Source organism: Mastomys coucha, unplaced genomic scaffold (genome assembly GCF_008632895.1).
Source record: "Mastomys coucha isolate ucsf_1 unplaced genomic scaffold, UCSF_Mcou_1 pScaffold14, whole genome shotgun sequence".
NCBI lineage: Eukaryota > Metazoa > Chordata > Mammalia > Rodentia > Muridae > Mastomys > Mastomys coucha.
In genome coordinates this window covers 2,947,542-2,956,214 of record NW_022196896.1, presented here as the reverse complement: position 1 = coordinate 2,956,214, position 8,673 = coordinate 2,947,542, and the positions used below count along the sequence as shown (strand labels likewise).

Here is an 8,673-nt window from a genome sequence, read left to right as displayed (position 1 = left end):
GCCTGGTCTATAGAGTGAGTTCCAGGACAGCCAGGGCTACACAGAGAAACCCTGTCTCGAAAAAACCAGAAAAAGAAAAAGAAAAAAGAAAAAAGGAGAAGTGGAGTGAGAAGAAAGAGGAAGAAAAGGAGGAAGAAATATAGATATTTTTAAGAGATAAATAAACCACAGCACAAATACTGTTGTATGTAAAACAATTAGTCTCGCGGATCTTGAATTTCCCACAAAATAGTGAGGCCAACTTATTTATTACCAAGTGCATGTTCTCACACAAGGTTTAACAGTTGTTTTTGTTATAGATTTGATGTTCCTGAAGGATGATTAGCCAGCAGCATACAAAGGAAGTCCATGCTGGACACGATGGTAATACATAGAAGACTAACACTTGAAAGGTTGAAGCAGGAAGGTTAGCATATATTGGAGGTCAGCCTGGGCTACACAGTAAGTTCTAGACCTATTTGGGGTATACAATAAGACCCTATCTCAAAAAAGCCAATGAGAAAACTCTAGAGGTGGGATGGGAGTACTATACCACACAGTATGGAACATACCCACATCAACATCTACTTACCTACGTTCAAGTCAGACACTAAAGAGTCAGTCACAAAAAAAAGTTCTTCTATGAATAAATTACTAATATATCCAATTCATTTAGTCCTTCTGCTATTCATTTCCTTCTGCTCTACCACCGACCACTGACGAACCCATCCCAAATCACTAGGCCATCGTAAGGGGCCTCCTTGTCTTCAACATCAGTCTTACCACTTTAATCCATCCTCATGGAGGAATCTAGAACACTAATGTCTAGCTGCTGCTGTTACTTGTTTCAGCTTTTTAATTTATTCTGGTAATTTCATACACGTATATAATATATTTTGAATATATACACTCCGCTTCATATCCTTGCCCATTCCAACTAGAATGTTTTTCCAACAAATAGTCTTTCTACTTTCATGTCTTAAAAACAAAACAAAAACAAAAGGGCTGGAGAGATGGCTCAGTGGTTAAGAGCACTGAGTGTTCTTCCAGAGATCCTGAGTTCAATTCCCATCAAGCAGACAGTGGCTCACAACCATCTCTAATGGGATCCAATAGCCTCTTGTGGTACTTCTGAAGACAGTGACAGTGTAAAAGTGTACTTAAAACAAATAAATAAATCTTAAAAAAAAAAATAACACACACACACACAGACAACTACTGAATTTAATTAGGGTTTGTGAATTGCATGAGTGTGGTCATTTACTGGAATAGGACAACTTTTCAGGGCTGCATCCTGGAAGAAACAAACATACATAACAAAGGGAGCAGAGGGGGGACTACCAAGGTCAAGGCATATGCAGCACAAGTTCAGCAAGAACTGTGTTTGATACCCTGAAGTCCCATAAAGGTGGAAAAAAACTGGACTCCACAAAGTTGTCCTCTAATTCTATGTGCACACGGATGCACGCACACACGCACTCACACACACACACACACACACACACACACACACACACACACACGCACGCACGCACGCACACACATACACACACAAGCAGCTGAAACACTTTTAAACCATTGCTGACAGGTGGAGTAGTATTCTTCATCCTTTACTGAGCAGTTAGTGGAAGGTGAACAGCTCCAGCAGATGAAGGAAACTCCTTTTTTTACAGTGTGGCCACTAGTAGATCTCCCTTCACCCCCAACAAAGCCCAATGCAATACTGACATGAAACAGGCACACAGCTCATGTAATAGAACAGAATTCAGGAGAAACTTTACCACCTATGAGCAAATGATCATCAAAAAGTGTTCTTAAGATATAACTCAACAGACAAAGAAGAGTCTCTTCATCAAATAGTGCTAGAAAAAACAATCAACATATAAAAAAAATTGATGTTAGACCTTTATTGTTGTACCATTTAAGAAAATTAAGTTTAAAAGTATTAAACATCTGAACATAAGACTCAAAACTATATAACTTCTATAATAAATCATGGGAAAAATTCTAAATGACATTATATTTTGAAACTATTTCTTAGCTATTACACCAGAGACAGGAAATGAAGAAAAAAAAAAAAAACAAACAGAAGACTCAAATTTCTGTTCACCAAAGAGGAGAGTCAATAAATTGAAAAGGTAAATGATAGAAAACATTTACAAATCATACATGTGATAAAAGATTACTCTCCAAACTAAGAACTTATAACTCAAATAAGTCCAAATGGCTATGCTCCTTCTCTAAAGATGATATACAAACAACTAATAAGCATATAGAACAATAAAACTTAATTAGAAAAATGAAAGCCACTTCATAGCAGCATAATAGGCTTATGAAAGAACTAAAAGTATTGGTGACAATGAGGAGAAACCAGGACTGTAAAATCTTATAACCTCTAGAGTAAACAGTATAGCAGCTGGTCTAAAATTTGCAACAAACCATCATAAAATTCATCCATTTTTGGGAGAGTACCTCAAAAGAACAGAAAGCATGGCTTCTAAGATAGAAAGTACTAACTAGTTTCCTGCCACCCTGAATTAGGCTAGAGTTATTTTGAAAAAGGAAAATCAATTGGGAATAGAATGCCTCTGCTGAACTGGGTGGGCTGTGGCATGCTTTCCTGACTGGTGACTGTGAGGGAAGTTCACACTGGATGGTCCCACCACTAGGCTTGTGGGTCTGGGAGCCAAAAGAAAGCAGGCTGAGCAAGCCAGGAAGAAGCCAGTAAGCAGCACTCCTCCATGGCCTCTGCATCACTTCCTGCCTCCAGGTTCCAAAAGCTTTTCCTTCTCAAGATGACTTTGTTTGTGGTGTTTTATCACAACAAAAGAAATCTCCCTAGGGGCTGGAGAGATGGCTCAGCAGTTAAGAGCTCTCTCTGCTCTTCCAAAGATCATGAGTTCAAATTCCAGCAACCACATGGTGGCTCACAACCATCTGTAATAGATCTGACGTCCTCTTTTGGACTGTCTGAAGACAGCTACAGTGTACTTACATATATAATAAGTAAATAAATCTTAAGAAAGAAAGAAAGAAAGAAAGAAAGAAAGAAAGGAAGAAAGAAAGAAAGAAAGAAATCTCCCTAGGCACAGTGTTACTACCCATGGGGTTAATGGTAAAAGTAGCACTTGAGCAAGCTTTACACTTTCATACTTTAAAAGTGTCCTTGACGAAGGAAGGAGATAAGAGAATTACTGAGAAAAGAAAATTACGGGATTCAAGATTCAATAAAAGGCTAACGAGCTGACAACTAAATTATTTCACTAGAGAAGCACAGGAGGGAAATGCTGAAGAATTCAGTGTGGCAAAGTTTTGTTTTATAATTAAACATTTTTATATTTAAGAATGATAGATAGAGTCGGACAGTGGTGGCGCACGCCTTTAATCCCAGCACTTGGGAGGCAGAGGCAGGTGGATTTCTGAGTTCGAGGCCAGCCTGGTCTACAGAGTGAGTTCCAGGACAGCCAGGGCTACACAGAGAAAAAAAAAGAGTGGTAGATAAAGAAGAAAAGCAAGTTCATGTCTAAAGATATGAAACAAGTGTCAGAACTCAGTGCTAACATGTAAAAAGTTAGTAAACCTAAAACCCCAAAATGAAAATCATAATCAAAATATTAGAGCACTAAAGCAGAAGGAGGTGGTTTCAAGGCAGGGGTCTACTGCTTAAAATTAAGTATTACTTATTATAAAAAGAAAATGCATCTCTTATGATTTGTAATAAGACTTTAACTTAAAACAACAACAAAGAGAATGACTTGAAACTGATAAAAACTGTAATTAATGTTCAAAATGAAGTTGATAGTACATTTTCAAAGCAGCAGAAAGGTGATGTTTTCCTCAATACAAGTTTGAGAATGGCTTGTGACTAATTAATTCAATATACGTAGATTATAATTTTTAAATAAATTATCTCAAAATACATGAAAAATCCATATGTAAGTCATGAACCATGATATCTAGAGAAAAATACAAAAAAGAAAATCTCTGTGATGTTCTACTTGCTGGTGATGTTTTAGATGAAGACATGAAAAGCCAAGACTCTTAACAGGGAGCACTAAGGAGCTGGACCTTTAATGGTGAGACTGCTCTAGCAGTGGCTGTCAGCAGGAAGGAGACGACCTTGTAAAAGACCCACACCCACACCCACAAAACCTCTGACAAAGCATTTGTATGTCACAACTGTTAATATCCAACAAGAAAACAATAGTCCAAAAAGTAGGCAATGATATGAATATTTTTTTATTAAAAAAATACAGACAACAAACATACATTTGAAAAGATAATGAATATCATCAATCACTGCAGTAACACAAAATTAAAATGGGCCCAAGAATACCAATCAGATGGCTAAAATACCCAAACTGCACAACTGCTGGTAAAGATCTAGCATCATCACAATTATCTGACAAAATTACAAAATTCTATTTTATTAGACAGCCTAGCACTCTCTGAGAAAACCAGAGTTTTCCACCAAGATACTGTAACCAAACTCTAAGGATTTGCCTAACTCATGTGGAAACTCACGGAAACTTACATATAAGCATTTATAAGTCGCTTTGTTCAAACCACTAAAAATGATGATGGCCAGGCAGCAAATAAATCATGGTACATATGTAAAACGACATACTAGCCAATAAGAAAAGGCATTAACTATTATGTCACACAAAGACATGGAGAAATGTTAAGTGTATATACTGTGTTGTCAAAGACACCAAATGGAAAAGGCTGTAATTATTCAGCACAGAAAAGGCCAAACTACAGGCAGCAAGTAGATCCGTAGTTGTCAGATTCTGGTGAGAAAGGCGAATGGGTGATGTATGGATTTTTTTTAGAACAGAAAAACTATTATAGATGAATAGTTTGTGAACTAAGATCAAAATGTTTTTAAAATGTTCATGAATACACATGAATAATATTAAATAAATGAGTAAACAATAAATGGAGAAAACAAATATCTGCAGGATTCTGAACAGAAGATATATGGATTTTCGTCTCTCAAGGAGGTAGGGAATAATTTCCTACATCTTAAGTGTGAGATTTATGTAGGAACATCCTTGAAAAGATACAACATGGGAGGAAGATCAAGCTTGGCGTATAGAAAACTGGTACACTGTCCAGCTAGGCAGACTATCAAAGGTCACTTCAACAATGGTTAAGTCATGCTGACGTATGTGATGACAGAATGGTACTGTCCCTCTGTGGTCCTTCCTCCAAATCTCAAATCCCCATGTGATCACATAACACTGAACAAGTTTCAATGAAAACATTGCACAAAATAAATCAGCACCCTCAAAACCATCACGTTTGTGAAAAAGGGTAAAGACTGAGATGCTATCATAGCAGACGGGAATTTGGAAACATGATTAAGGTAGGGCATTGTTCTGGCTTAGATCCTGGGACAGAAAAAAGGCGTCAGTCAAGACTACAGGACTCTGGGGGCTGGAGAGATGGCTCAGTGGTTAAGAGCACTGATTGCTCTTCCAGAGGTCCTGAGTTCAAATCCCAGCAAATACATGGTGGCTCACATCCACCTGTAATGAAATCTGATGCCCTCTTCTGGTGAGTCTGAAGACAGCTACTGTGTACTCACATATAATAAATAAATCTTAAAAAAAAAAAAAAAAAAAAAAAAAAAAAAAAAAGACTACAGGACTCTGAATGAAGCACTGGACTTCATTAATAACACAATATTCATACTGACTCATTAATTTTAGTCAATGTACAATACTAACCTAAAACATTAACACCTCACAATCATTCTGTAAATGTGTAATTGAAAACAGTAAAAGAGGTTGGCACTGAAGCTCACAAGTGTTTTTTTTTAATCCCAGCACCAAGGAGGCAAAGAAGGATTATAGCAAGTTGGAGGCCAGCATATCCCAGAGAAAAAAGGCAATTTCAAGAAATAATAGATAGCCGGGCGGTGGTGGCGCACGCCTTTAATCCCAGCACTTGGGAGGCAGAGGCAGGCGGATTTCTGAGTTCGAGGCCAGCCTGGTCTATAGAGTGAGTTCCAGGACAGCCAGGGATACACAGAGAAACCCTGTCTCGAAAAAAACAAAGAGAGAGAGAGAGAGAGAGAGAGAGAGAGAGAGAGAGAGAGAGAGAGAGAGAGAGAGAGAACTCTGAACAGTGGTTATAGTCTTTCATCAAATACTTAGAGAGAAAAGTAGAGAATCGTGGCCCAGACAGAAAAAGAAATGTGTGTTTTATTAATAAGGCTAACTAAATAACCTGGATAAAAACAACTGAGAACAGCTGAGGAGCCAAGAGCACCTGAGCACCTGCATTTCAGGGTGCGGCCATCCCCACCCGGTCCCCAGTATTGCTAGGTCATCCGCAGCCTTGAGCAGACTAAGCAGGTATTTACCAACCGGCCCTGGAATTTTTTTTGAGACAGAATTCTAGAATAGGGCTCAGACTGGTCTTCAATTCAGTATGTAGCCCATGCTGTTCTCATATTTAAGACCATTCTCTCTCTAAACTACTAGAATTACAGGTATATACTATCATAGTTGGATTTAAGATGTCTTTTTATAGTTATAATTAAGGACCTTGATTAAAAAGCTATCTGATAGTATCTGATCTGCTGCTGATAAAACTGAGAAAGAACAGAATGGTGGTGGTGCACGCCATTAATCCCAGCACTAGGGGGTAGGGGGGAGGGCACACAGAGGCAGGAGGCGCGCAGAGGCAGGAGGATTTCTGAGTTCAAGGCCAGCCTGGTCTACAGAGTGAGTTCCAAGACAGCCAGGGCAACACAGAGAAAACCTGTCTCAAAAAAACAAAAAAAAAAACAAAAACAAAAACAAAAAAAAAAAACTGAGAAAAAACAATAGTTGAATAATAAGTACAGTGGCCAAAAGATCTTGGTAAGTGGAGGAGACAGGATGGATGGAGTACTGAAGTTAGCTTTAAAACATTATTTATGCAGGACTAAAGAAAAAGCTCAGCAGTTAAGAATACTTGCCACCCTTCCAGATGTGTGTCCCAGCACCCACCATCAGCTTCATAAAAAGCTCTCAGGGATATAATGGGACTCTTCTGGATTCTAAGGCAGATTCACACATAAATAAAATTAAAATACATTACTTATGTATTTTAAAAAGGTTTAAGAATGCAGACTGGGGCCATACAGAACAACAGTGAGTGGGGCTGAAGGAATGACTCTCCAGTGAGAGTGCATACCACTCTGGCAGAGAACCTGAGGTCAGTGCCCAGCATCCACATTGGGTGGTACATAACTGTCTGTAACCCTAGCTCCAGGAAATTTGAAATCCCTGACCTCCTGGGGCACCCCACATATGTACATACCCAGAGGCACACATACACATATAAAAAACTTTTAAAAAATTTAAAAAGAAAACCAATCTTGTATGACTAGTGATTTCAACAACTTACCGACAACATACCTGTCGTCATATTAACTGAAGCACACATTACTAAATGGATGGGGTGACTTAAAGAGCACCATATCCTATCTGGGATACAAACAAATGCCGACAAAATGACTCAGTAGAAGAAAAAACATCCATCTAAAGATGAGGAGTCATGACAGCAGATGTCCATGCCACATCAGGATTTTCAGACTATATTAAAACAAAACTAAGCATGACAATTATAGTAGCTTTTAGAAATCTCAGATGTGGGGGCCAAGGAGATGCAAAGTACTCGCTGTTCAAGCATGGAGGACTTGAGACTGAGCCTTAGCACCTATATTTAAACTCGGGCATGGTGATGTATGCTTATAATCTCAGTGCTGGAGAGGAGAAGATACTTTTTTTTTTTAATTATTTTTTTGGTTTTTTTCGAGACAGGGTTTCTCTGTGTAGCTCTGGCTGTCCTGGAACTCACTCTGTAGACCAGGCTGTCCTCGAACTCAGAAATCCGCCTGCCTCTGCCTCCCAAGTGCTGGGATTAAAGGCATGAGCCACCACCGCCCAGCTGAAAAGATAGATTCTTAAAACTCACTGGCCATCAATCAGTCTAGCTGAATGATGACCTAAAAGTTCAAAAGAAGAGCCTGTCTCAAATATAGAGTAGACACTCCTGCTCCTTAAGGTATGAAACTCAATATTATATTATTCTCTTACTTCTACAGGTACTGGCATACATGTCCAATGATACCTAAACAATATGTGACTTGTGAAACACACACACACAATTGCAGACTTTAGATGAAACTCAAGTAGTAGAGTGGTTGAGACCCCTTTTTTCTGACTTAGTAAAATATGTGAGTATAGCAAAACGCTACTGAGAAGCTAATCCTTCACTGGCTGCAATTTTACTTTTATTAGGCTAGCTGTAATAGGATAGAATACTAGAGGAAGTCCAGGACCAAACGTTAACTCTTCTCTCTGCCTCACATCACTAGAAGTGTGTGACTCAGAAGACAACCCATCTTTTTAAGCCTCCACTTCCTCATCTGTGAAACAGACAAGGGACTCTACCTGTATCAGAAGACCATTTTAAAAGCTGTATTAAATGACACATAGAAAAACACACTTGCATGCTATTAGGAACTAATAATTTGGTATCAGAAATAAAGAATGTCACCGGGCAGTGGTGTCCCATGCTTTTAATCCCAGCACTTGGGAGGCAGAGGCAGATGGATTTCTGAGTTCGAGAGGCCAGCCTGGTCTACAGAGTGAGTTCCAGGACAGCCAAGGCTACAGAGAGAAACCCTGTCTCAAA

The 8,673-nt window shown here is 38.8% G+C and overlaps 1 protein-coding gene across 2 annotated transcripts in view; it reads right to left on the bottom strand.

Annotated features, from left to right (window-relative positions):
• The window catches only part of Znf292 (zinc finger protein 292), a 78,283-nt gene that overhangs the window by 25,946 nt on the left and 43,664 nt on the right, over positions 1 to 8,673 (bottom strand). The window lies entirely within an intron of this gene.